The sequence below is a fragment of the Artibeus jamaicensis genome, unplaced genomic scaffold, assembly GCF_021234435.1.
Source record: "Artibeus jamaicensis isolate MK-2021 breed Jamaican fruit bat unplaced genomic scaffold, CSHL_Jam_final contig_519, whole genome shotgun sequence".
NCBI lineage: Eukaryota > Metazoa > Chordata > Mammalia > Chiroptera > Phyllostomidae > Artibeus > Artibeus jamaicensis.
Window position 1 is genome coordinate 23,465,820 of NW_026521871.1, and position 13,150 is coordinate 23,478,969.

General features: G+C 41.9%; 1 protein-coding gene across 1 annotated transcript in view; it reads right to left on the reverse strand.

Moving 5' to 3' along the window:
- Positions 1–13,150, reverse strand: part of CLSTN2 (calsyntenin 2) — a 594,536-nt gene that overhangs the window by 455,101 nt on the left and 126,285 nt on the right. The window lies entirely within an intron of this gene.

A 13,150-nucleotide genomic window follows, 5' to 3' on the forward strand; every position in this document is an offset into this window, starting at 1 on the left:
TCTGCCAAGCTCAAGGATCATAAATCACAGAAATGGAAAAGAGGAGTGAGAAATAAAACCCTTGGCTTCCCTCGAACTGCCAGCCACTTTCTTTCGGCTGTAAATAACCACAGTTAAACCAAGCACCCTTTGGACTTCTTGGCATTGAAGTGCATGAAAACACCTGATGTAAGGCTTTTAAGTGCTTAAATGCTCTCCGCCAATATCTACTCAACCATCCAGAGCTGAATCTTCCAGATCTTTAAGGAGAGCCTTAGTGCACATCTTTACCCCAACCCCCACTGCCCCTGACCACTGCCCCGGGGATGCTGCCCAGAGGGGTTCTGGGCAGCATCATGAATGAGTAGCAGGGGTCAGTTAGGCTTGGCAGAGGAGGTGGCAGGTGATCCTGAGCCAAGGGCCCTGCTACCACAGTGCCAGCTCTGGCAGTCACCATTCTGAAAGGCCCAAGTCAGTTAGCTGGTAAGTAAGTGGCTAAGCCCAGATCTAAATAAACCCATCTTCTCTTAGTTCTAAAGGTCAGGCACGTTTTAAGCAGGTACATCAAGCTTACTCAGGAAATATATCCTGCGACTATGACTTTAGAGTTGGAACTACTTTATCTTCCTTCTCCCCCTCCTTCCAAATCTTTCTCTGTAACTTTCCAATTGTACCATATTACAGTGAGCCTGGTAGTCAGAAACTAAGACTTTACAGATTCTGCATTTTCATTTGGATGATATTTCCTAAGTCAATGAATAAAAGCCACATTTTGGATCATCTTTTAACCAAGAATTGGCCAAGTTGCAGCACTGTCATTTGTGTTAACCATGCAAATCATTGCAAATGAAGACAAAACAGCATCATGGCAATCTGTGGGAGTAAAGATTTCAAAATAATTTGAAAAGAGAAAAGCAAGGAGGGAAACTGAGTCCTCCAGGTGGACTAGGCAGGACACTGAACTCAAACCATGCCCTCCACAGCATCTATGGCCATGCTCACACAGAGGGCCTCCACTCCTTAGTGATAAAACAGCAGTAAATACCCCAGGACATGATGCTAGTCTCAGTTTCAGTGATAGTTAGATTAAACACTATTCAACACATATTCCCACAAGCCACAATGCTAACATTATCTTTGAATGAAGTGGGTAGCTTCCCGTAATTATCAATGACAACTCATTAAAATTGGCATTTGACGGTGTTGATTGATCATGGATCTGAATAGCCTGAACCAACAAGTAAAGCCTTAACACATTAATATGATTTTTAAAGCCTACTTATTATTAGTGTTATTGCAAGTATAGGTTTTACATATAAAATTGAATTCATGTTTATATAACCCCACTGCCAACATCTATGCTTTAATTTCAGAAGAATACTCCAGCAAAGCTTTCATTTAGAATGGAAGGGCAGATAAAGTGCTTCTCAGATAAGATCAAATTCAAGGAGTTCATCATCACCAAGCCCTTATTATATGAAATGCTAAAGGGACTTACCTAAGAAAAAGAAGATAAAAAAGATGAACTGTGAAAGGACAGCAAACTCACAGTTATTAACAACCACACTTAAAACAAAAGCAAACTAAGAGGACAGCTAGATCAGGAGCAGAACCATAGAAATGAAGATCACATGGAGGAGTGGGAGTGGGGAGTTAGCAATAGGGGAGTGGGAGAAGGGGAGAGAAGGTACAGAAAATAAGTAGCATAGACAGTAGATAGAAAATTGATGGGGGGGCAAGAATAGTATGGGAAATATAGAATGTAAAGAACTTGAGATACGTGGTCATAAACTAAAGGGGGAGAATGATGGGGGAGGGGGTGTGCAGGATGGAGGGGAATAAAGGGGGAAAATAGAACAACTGTAATGGCATAATCAATAAAATATATTTTTAAAAAAGAAAAAAAAGAATACTCCAAAAATATTCTAGTAAAATTAATACTGTTTACTTAAATTTTATTGGTTTCATATTTGTTTGTATATTATTTATATTTATTTTCAAATTATATAATTATAAAAACTATAAATCAATGAAGTTTATGGTTAGTTCAACATTTCCACATTTTAAAGGAATATCATAATGAAAATAATTAAATTCAACAAGAAGGATTTCTGAGAATTTTTTCCCTTAAGTGGAATTGATACATTGCTCAGATTTGAGAAACAATGACACAATAAAGCCCTAATGATGGGTATTTAAGTGTTTTCTACTTTTTTACTAACACAAATAATGTACAATTAATCTCCTTTTCCAAATATTTTTATGTGTTTGAGTAGATCTGTAAGATAAAATTCAACCCCAAGTCAAGGTGCAGACAAATTTACAAAGGTCATAAATACGGTCAAATTATCTTCCAAAAAGACTGTAATTATGTATGCAAATGTCTGTTTCCATGTCACTTATGACACTTTTTATGTCTTTGCCAATCTGCTAATCTGACAAGTATATTAAGATGTATCAGAGTTGTTTTAATTTATAGTTCTTATTCAAGAGAAAAACGGCATTTTTCCATGTTTATCTTAGATTTTTCTTTTCATTATGTACTGCCTGTTGATGACCTTTGCTGGTATTCTATTAGATAGTTTATTATTTTCTCATTGATTTGTTCACACCCTTTGCATACAACCTCCGTCTTGTGTTGACAATACTGTCTTGTTTTTCTTGTGACTTTTGGCTTTGCTATAGTAAACTTAGTGAGTATGTTTTAACATTTTTAAGTCAATATATCAACCTTATTTCCTTCATAGGTTTTGTTTCCTTTTAGCCATTTTATGATTCCACTGATTACTATTAAACATTATATTCATCTAGAATTTCTTTCACATAAAGCATGAGAAAAGTATTGAGATTTTTTTCATCTTTTTGTAGATATCAACATAGTTTATTGAATGGTCCATCATCTCTGCTGATGTGAGAAGTGAACTTATCATACACTAGATCTAAGTTCCCCCAATATTTGGACCTATTTCTGCACTCTTTTGTTTCATTGAACAATTTTCTATTCTTTCACCAACACCAAAGTGATTTTAGTATGTATTTACATAACATTTTAAAATTTGGTAAGGCTAGTCTGCCCATGTCAATCGTTTCTTATGTTTTTGTGGATATTTTCATGTGTTTAAATTTCTGGGTCAGAAGTTTGCAAACATGTTCTTAAAGAGACAGATATTAAATATTTTAGGCTTTTGTGGGCCATATAGTGTCTATAGTAATTATTCTACTCTGCCTTTATAGCTGCAAAGCAGCCACAGATCACATGTAAACAAATGAATGTGGCTGCATTCCAATAAAACTTTATTTACAAAAACAGCAGTGGGCTGAATTTGGATGAGCCATAGTTCACCAACCTCTGTTCTTAGTGCCATTTTTGAAAGTTCCCCCACCTAAAGAACCAAACCACTTTTGATTTTCTGGAATTGCTTAAATTTATTAATTAAATTTAAGGAGAAATTATACTTTCTCCTTAAATTCTCCTGAGAGGAGAATTTATACTTTCAAATGTTGACTGTTACCATTCAAGAACATACATTCTTTCTTTCCACTTATATTCATAGCTTCATTTTTGCTTCTCAATAAAATTTTGAAGTTTTCCTCATAGCTCCTACACACTTCTTGTTTAGTGGTTGGTAATTTACCCATTTTCAGTTCTGATTATTATACCACACACATAATTGTTTGTGCCTGTTGACTTCTGTTCAACCCATTCATTCAACCCACTAGTTTAAAGCAAGGCTTACTTACAACCAGATCTATAGATTTTTCTGGGATTGATGGAAAAATCCAATGGGACCTAAATACCCTCTGAAGCTGTATGCAACATTTGTAGAAAGTACATTTTCCTAGGGAGAGAATCTATAGCTCTCACCAGAATTTCATGATTACCATCCATTTTCCTGACCCAAATCTGAGATCCCGTATTTTAAGGTATGTAAAGACCTGGGATTTGACATTGAAATTGAATCTAAATATAGGTGACCAGGAATGTAATAACTGTGGTGCCAGGAAAAGTCAGAATCACAGACCTGCCCTGACTACCTGAGAAAAGAAGTATGGTCACATTTATGGAGTACAGTCATAGCCAAGAATGACAGCCCAGTTCACAGAGTCCCTTCCCACTGTTGTCCATGTGGGCAGTGCTGTTTGAAAACCGAGGCATCCCAGAACACCTGTGGCCATCAATCTCACCCTCCTCCAATTTTCCTTGACTTTCAGGTTGAAGTATCCCTCTTAGAGACTCTCTATACCATGCTCAATATCACCTCTACCCTGAAGAGCCTTTCTCTACCTAACTGCTTACTGGGATGATAGACTGTCTGCTGACAATATCTCCCTAATTCCTTCCAGGACCTTCCCCTGGCCTTCTGTTGGCCCTGTAGTCCTAGCCTCATGAAGAAAGGCAGCACAGGTGGAGGGAGAGCACAGACTTAACAATCCAAGAAATCCAAGTTCAAATCCTGTCTTTGCCAATAACTGCTATAAGACCAAGATGTGAACTTCTCTGACTACAGCTTTCTTATGGTAAAGGGCAGCATGCATACGCATAACATGGCTATAGGGATTGAAAGAGATAAAGCATAGAGCTTAGAGCTAAAGGCCACTCTTATGACACAGAGCTTGTTATTCATCAATGAAATAACTACAACTTACTTCTCAAACAGCCATCTGGCATCAATCAGGCTCAGCCTCTGCCCATGAAACCAGTGGAGATTCTGTGAACTCTACCCTTCCCACCAGTGGGGGCTGCTTTCTGAGGGAACCTTAGTAGTCTATATTTAGGAGGGATCTCCTAAATATACGGCTTCATGTCTCAGTGTCCTGCTGTCTCTAGGCTGCTCCCATGGGCATCACTCCCAGTGAGTGGAGGACTTAGGTCCTGCCTGAACTGAAAATGAATATAGGACAATTCTGAGATCCAGAATTGGATCCTAGGGAACATTTAAACATGAGTTTTCTTCTTGGAGGAAGAAGACTCTCTCTCACTGGCACTTCCAAGTGTTGATTTCTCTGTCTGCAAGATATAGATAAAAATAAGGGTAGCTAAATGTTAATGGACATTTATTATGTAGCAGGAGACAATTCCTACCCCAAACCTTATGAAACAGAGACACACAGTGATTAAGTCACATTCTTAAAGTGACAAAAATGAAATTTGTACCAGATGATATTATATTAGAACCCAGGTTCTTAATTGCTGTTATCTATATTCCAATCTCATGGAGTGCTTTAGATCACATATAATTTACACATTCCCCACACAAAGTCGGGTCCATAGCAGATGTTCAATAAATGATAGTTGTCCTTTCTTGAGGCAGAAACTGGCCTTCCCACCAGGAACTGGCCTCTTACTCATTAGCCACTCCATCAGGAACTAGACATCTTACCAGAAATTGGTCATCCATCAGGATGATTCAAAAAGGTCATGCTCCAGCTAATGCCTGCCCAAGAAGCAAACTGTCACAAAGTAGACTTTGATTCAATCAATATGTATTATTCTTCAGTAGAAAGAGAAACAAAGCATATTACTACCAAATGCATCTAAAATCCAAGTTCTCTGGGATTCTTAAAGTCTATCTGGATGGGAAGAAGACAGCAAAGGCATACACTTGAGAAACGGTCCAGATGGAACCTCAGGGTAATCTACCATGTGCCAGGCACTGTGCCAAGAACCTCCAGGCATCCGTCTGTCTGGACCTTAACTGTGAATGGGTTCCTTGTGTCTATTTATATATTCTGAGGCCCTGAGAGGTAAAGTAAATTGTCTACATTTCCAAGAGCTTATAAGAGGTAGACCTAGCATTCAAAATCAGTTGGCTCCAGGCCTTTTCCAACAAACTTCAGTGCCACCCTCCACCTGGTTGCAATGGGTCCCCACAGAAAGAGTGGCATATGCCCAGGACAAACCCTGCCTCCTGCATAACGACACCAGGGATGGCCCTGTTCTGGACAGAATCTCTGTTGCCCTTCATATCATCTCCCAAAAAATATCCAGATGTGGCTGCCACTGCAGCAGGCTTGGGAGCTCTAGAGAAATAGAGCTGTGTCTGCAGTGCCCAGCACAGGAATAGAACCAAACTCGTCGCATACAATTAGTATCAAGACTGTACAGGCATAATTTCTGCCAAGAAGGCAGAGTCTTTGTGTCAACCAGAGAGAAGGTCACCTAATGTGCATCGCTATTTTTTATCCTATTTAGGATGGTGCCAGTATGCGGTAAGACTAGCTATTTCAAGAACTCCATTACCTGAAGCCAATGAGACAAATATCAACATTGAAAAAATGGAAGTAGCCCCATTTCCCCAGAAAAGTGCCCTTCCTTCAATGGCCACCCAGATAGAAGCCCTGGAAACCAAGAGGGGTGACAGCACCTGTGATCCAGGCATTTAATTGTCAGACACACTTCAATTTCCATTAAACACCCTCTCTTTGCTGTGTGTGATTGCTGGGAATCACACACATTTAACCTTTCTCAGACTCTATCTTATTCTCTCTAAAGAGGCCACAATGCTTACTTTCCTGGACTTTCTGGAGGCCTAAATAAGATCATTTATGTAATGTACTTGGCATAAAGTGGGTGCTTGGTGTGGCAATTCAGCTCCTCAAGAATAAGGAGGCATCATTGACGGGAATGCAGGGATAAGGAAGTTATTTTTTTTAAACTACAGAATAGATCAGGCTGAGCATCATCCCATCAATAGAGCTGGATAACTGAAAGAGAATGCGATAGTTGCAGAGAATAATAGCAGTAATAGTTCTAAAAACAGAAACTGAGAGAGGTAAAGAATCCAAAGCTGTTCAGCCCCAACCATATCCTAGCATTGGCACTGTTCTGGGAGTTTTTACACATGACCATCAGGTAGCCCTCCAAGCAGACCACAGGTGTAGAGAGGAGGCCGAGGCCCAGGGAGCTTCTCTAACATCACCACGTCTCTCTGAGACACCTTCCTGTTACTCCACGTTCCCTTGTATAATCCATCACAGAGTCACACACAGACTTGGGGTACAGCGAAGGTCAGGGGTGAAACCTCTCCTCACTCAAGATGGATGAAATCCACTCCAGGCATCTCTTGCTCTGATTAAAATACGCTGATGATAAATTACCAAACTCCTTGACATGGAAATGTGAATGATAGGAGAGCTGCTGACAACTGGCCCAGGGCGATCGCCACAGAAAGGAAAATAGCAATGCAGAGTCTTCCTTGCCATTGTTTTCTGACTTCAAAGCGTCTGTGATTGTCTGTCAGTGAAGGGCAATAAAGTTAATGCATTAGAAGGAGATCTGGAGGTCACAGTGGTCATAGAGGAATGTAAGCTGATAACCTGCTGCTTTGGTTTAATATACCAAGAGCCTAAGTAGAGGGTGCTTCCCCCAAGGTGGCAAAACTATAAAACGGGAAGAGTGTCTTCTCAATCACCAGCCTCTGGTCTTCGTGCCTATTCCTTTATGACAGAAACGTTTTTGCACACAAGTTTTGGTGCCTTCAGCTCTAATCATCTTCCTGTCTAGACCTTCTTCCAGAAGAACATCTCCTAGAAATCAGTCACACGTTTACGTTACTAGAAAGCCACTTGTCTTCTTTCACAGGGTCATTTCCTCCCTTGGTGTCTTCTCTCATTATGGCATTAAACAAAAGTCGGGTGCCTACAAACAGAATGTCTGGCATCAGAGACAGATTGAAGAGCTTTGAAAAACACCAGGAGAGAGGCTGTGTAGCCCTGTAAAGAAGTAGAGGGTGGGAGACTGCTTCTTCAGCTCACATCTGTTCATGCAGACAGACAGGCTGTTTCTGGGCTCCATGATAGACAGGCACCACGAAAAGCAGGATGAAACACTTCAGAAAGCATTGTTTCTAGGCTTGGGCCTCACTGGCAAATTGAAGTATGGAATGGAAAAATCAAGGACCTTAGAATCAAGGTGTAAACCTCATGTCTGCCACTTTCTAGGTAAAAGACCACTGGCAAGTCAATTTAATTTCTTCAGTTACCAGTTCTGTTGAATGCAGGTAAGAATATCTGCATGTCAGTTGGTGGTAGTGAGTGTTATATGAAACACCGAATATAAAATGGGTGGCAAATCATGAGAACTTGATAACCATTAGTCCCCTTCTCTCTCTAACATAGTTGAGTAGATCATATAACACTCCATGGGATAGTAAGATCCCATAGATAGTAAGATATTAAGATCTAATATTCCCACACAGCATTTTAGTCCTCATTGGATCTAGCCCTCCTTCCCAAGGATAGATTTGCCAACTTCATCTTTTAAATGAATGAAGCAAAGCATGATGGTGCATTTAATGGTTCCTAGGAATTGGGCCTTTAAAATCCCAACATCTTCTAACCTTCTGAGAAAATCGGTGAGGAGTCTCAGAGGCCAGTTGCTGCTGGATGGTGGCCTGGAGAGAAAGGCAAATTGCTTCCTAGGGCATCTCCCTCTGGCCTTAGCCCTCTTGGCATCCCTTCTCGGGGTAACACATTTAAGTCTATAGGAAGCACCTGAAGTCTTGAAGCTATCAACACAATAGCTTTATAGAAATCAATTTCTTGACCATGACAAAGGTGGTCCTTTCCCTCAAGTTACAGTTAAAATTGTATCAGTATAACTACTCAAGCTTTCCAAGACCGCTTCTGATGAGCATTGACAAAACTCAGGGGAGAGCAGGTGGTGGGGGGCCATTTCCCTGTTTGACCATGAAGACAGAGAAAAGCAGGGCCCAATAGTTACATCTAAGTCTCAAAAGGCAGACACTGTGGATTGGTCTCCAGGTCCAATCTGTCCCAGACCCCTGCTCGTTACCCACTCACCTGCCCTTACCATCTGACTCCATTCTGATCTCCCTGGGCCTTTGACTGTGCCCTGCTCATTGTCTTGCCCCACCAACTAACGCACCTGTACCAGTAAAACCTTAGGTCTATTCTGACCCTTCTCTAAAATTCATTTTGTGACAATTCACTGAACATCATTTTAAATTGCTTCCATGGCTGTTAGCCAAGTTAAGTTTTTGACTCAAAGCCCACAGTATACATTTTCTCAGAATGCTGTGCATTTCAGACTTCCCAAATTTTTTCTTAGAGTTATAGGTATTATCCTCTTGTAATTTGATTTAATCTATTCCATATCCACAGTTATAGCCCCTTTTTTCATATTTAACCTTGTGTATTTATGCTTTCTCTCTTATTTTCTTTATTATATCTAAAAAGAGCATATCCATTTCATTGGTTTCTTCAAAGAAGCAGCTTTAGATTCACTTATAAATTATGTTTTTCTGTTTTCCAACACACTGATTTCCACAATATTTATGCTTTATTGCTTCCTAATTTCCTCAGATTTCTCCTTTTTAACTTTTTATTGTAAGTGCTTTATTTATTTTCACTTTTGTCATTGATTATGAAGCATGTAAGACTATGGATTGGCTTCTAAATAGAGCTTTGGTCACATTCCATAAGTTTTGGTATATAGTATTGCTCTATTAACAGCCTGGAGATGTGGTTCTGTACAGGTGGGGAGCACACAGCTCAGCCAGACGGTGACTCATAGCAGCAGTGGGAGCAGGGGTGAGGCTCAGCTGAGGAGGGGCAAGGCAAAATGAAAAGCCAGCATGCATCCCTGCAAGCTCAGCCAAGGAGGCCTTCAGACCAATAATTACAAACGTCCACTATGTGTTTTTCTGAAAGTCTGTTCACATGGAACCAAGTAGTAGATTAAATGATTCTTCAGTGGCCACATGAGAGGGTGTTGGGGCTTGATTTGTCTTTATAATCAAAACCCACAGCATATATGTGTGTTTTTATAATTGCATTTCAGCAGTTTAGGGAGATGGTATAGTCCCTCAGTATAATACATATCTCACAAAGGTGGGCATGCTTGCCTGTAGCACAGGAATCCCTCAACCTGGAGAATGGCCCTTTTCCCTGCTACTTAAGACTTTCCAATATCAATAATTGTAACCAGAAAGAAGGTGTTTCTCAGAGGAGGAAGTTCACATGTTTAGGGAGGACTGACATCCCTGCACTAGCATTTTGCAAATGCGGAGCCTAGAACCCTTTGTACACACTCATCATTCTCCTGGCCTTCCCTGAATACCTGACTCAATTTTACTCATGCTGAGCCCTTGGCTTAGAATACTTTCTCTATACTTCTTCACAACCACTATTTAATAATGATCATGTAATAATTCCTATAGCTTGGGGACTGCTAGCAAGCAGGAATGCTCCGCCGCAAAGGAGGCTACTGTATAAACAACCATTTAAAATACTGGGTGATCAACATTAGGAGAGGTGAGCACAGGATTCTGGGGCACTTTTTTGAATCTTGAAGACTCAAAGAAGTATAAGAGCAAAGGGAGCTCAAGTCTGAGAGAACAGCATATGCAAAGGCACTGCAGCAAGGAACAGCATGACACATTCAGGCCTTGGCAGGACTTTCTATTTGCCTATCGCAGAATGCAACTGTGTGGTGACCCAGTAGCTCACAGCAGCCTGAATGGAAATTCTTGGAGGTGTGAACCTTATTCTGGTCTTACAGCCTGGCAGGAGTTCTGATAGGAGAGGAAATATGAGGAGATACAGGGGACTTCCCACTTCCAGTTCTAGAAGAACACCTGCCCCAGACCTGCAGGAAGTCAGGATGTTGGGGGAAAGTGTAAGCCAGGTTCCTGGGTGCTATCCATGGCTATAGAATCCCCCGGGGCAATCTGGAGAGCTCCTCTATCTAGAAAGTCAGTATCATCATATAGGGTAAACTGAGTGAGTCTCTTGAGTGCCAGGCTGTCTGATTCAGATTTTGTTCTATTCCCAAATTGTTATAGAGGATGGGGGATGAACAGATTCCTGAACTTGTGTTAGTAATCGACTAATGCTCCAAATAAAGAAAACTGTCTACTCACATGCATTTATTTGTCTGCCTTTAATTCCTCTCCTTTGAAGGTTTACCTACCACACGGGTAAAGTACAAAGTGATCCAGGAAAGTACAATTTGATCCAGGAAAGCTCACTGCGAAAATGACCAAAGTTACTATTTCCATGTGAACTGAGAAGGTTAGAGTCTTGGGAAAAAGCCTTCGGGAACCTTGCTTCTTGGCCCACGGGCTGAGTAAGGGGTGTCTGTCCTAGTCCCCTTTATTCAGAGCCTCCCTCTGTCAGGGCACAACTCCAGTGTCCAGTTGTGGTCTGGTCCCTAGTCTGTCTCCCTCTCCAGGCTGGAAATGCACTGAGGGCAGGGATCATGATTCATCTCCTTCCAGGTTCCTTCCTCTTGGCACACATTTGGCCCTCAGAGGTGCTCAGAAAATGTTAAACAAATGATAGGACAAGACAGGAATGATGGTTTCATGGCACATCCATGAAACACAGATTCAGAACTCAGTATTTATGTCTATGAAACCCTAAATGTTTCCCTGGGTTGCCCGCAACTGGTTAACGCCAATTACCCAGACCAGCGATGAGCCTTGTTACTCCAGACCTCGCACTGCAGCCCACTGGGGATGGGCCTAGACTCTGACAAGCTTGCCCTGACAGCCAGATGCAAAGCAGCTCCTTTGGGCCAGGCATCTATTAGGCCATATTACATCAGTCATCTCTCTGGTGCTGCCATTGCAAAGCTCAGGCCATTCGGTCAGCCAGGAAGTGGCAGAGCTGAGACCCTCTGAGGTACAGAGTTTCCACTTGTCTAAGAAAGCTGAAGCTGCCTTGCATTTGTAAGATGACTTTGGGGAATGCACCAAGGCAGCTCCCGTCAGTTTTACAAGCTGTCAGTGGGACAGCCTTGGTTATAGTTGTGAGGCCTTCCCCTTAATCCTCACATCCTTCCTCACACACCCCCACCCTCACTCTGGGAAACTAACACTCTAGCTCCCCCTTAGAGTCAGACAATCAGCACAAATAAGGCATTATAATAAAAAAGAATAATAATAACCATGTATGAAACTCTTCATTTATACCAAGACAATTGCCGGGTTATTTGTAGACATGTTATTTAATACTCCTAACAGCCCATGAAGGGGTGTCGTTATCCCCGTTTTACAAGTGAGGAAACTGAGTCTCAGAGAGATAATGCCTTCATTCAAAGGTCACAGAGCTGGTCAGTGGCAGGGATAGGGAATGATGTCAGTTCCTTTTGAAATCAGTGAGAGGATGTGCTTTCTTAACCCCATTAGTAAGCAAAAACTATTCACACCCTATTCACATTACTAAGCATCCCTAATTTTTACTGGCTAAAATTTTATTTTCTTAGAAAAATGATTGCTTCCAATGCACTTAGGAAATGTTTCCCTGGGTTGCCCACAACTGGTTAAAAATTGAGGACCCATGAAAACCACCTGGCATGGGGAAGGAGAAGACGCAGGAGCAGATCCGCCTCAGCTGCTTCCAAGCAAGTATCTTAAAAGGGCCAGTTTCTTCACTGCTAGACCTCAGTCTCTCCCCTGAAAGTGGAATAATCGTATCCATCCAGCCATGCTCAGCAGGTCACCCTGAGGACTGGACAAGATGGTGAGTGTGCAGGGGCTCCACCTGAGGAGGCAACGGGAATGGGAAACCCACACTCTTCCCTGTGAAGAGCGCGCCTGAGTCCCAGTTCTCTGCCACATCACCCTGAGTCATCCAGTCACCATGAAACACACATTTATGTTCCAAGGGCGGTTCCAGGCTCTGACCTTGTGCAGCTGCCAGTTTTCTGGAAATAGAGCCGAACACTGGCAGGACACTCATCACGGACCATTCCAGGGATTGGCGTGTCTTGCTCACTTTGGGGGAGTTAGGTTTACAGCCAAGGAAAACTGAGGCACAGGAAGTTTAGGTAAGTTGCCCCAAGTTGCACAGGCAGGAAGCAGGGGAGCTGTGTTTAAACCTCGCTGTCTGGTTTGCACACCATCACATTCCATTGTCGTGTCTCTTTACCTGCTTTCTCTCAGCCACCAAACTCTTTCACCTTCCCCTCCACAGCTTCTCCAGTCTTCTCCTGCTTGGCTTCCTGATCTCTCTCCTTACCGTGGCCCAGGCCCTCCTTCGTTCCACCCTTCTGGAAGCACAGCAGCTTCCCTCTGTGGCCTTTTTCCCCTTTTCTATCACCTGCCCAGCTCCCACCTAGCCTCTCTTACCCTCACCCCTTCTCCCCACCACAGCTGAGTCCCAAATAACATCTAGATGTATAACCCTAGCTTTCAAGGCCCCCTGT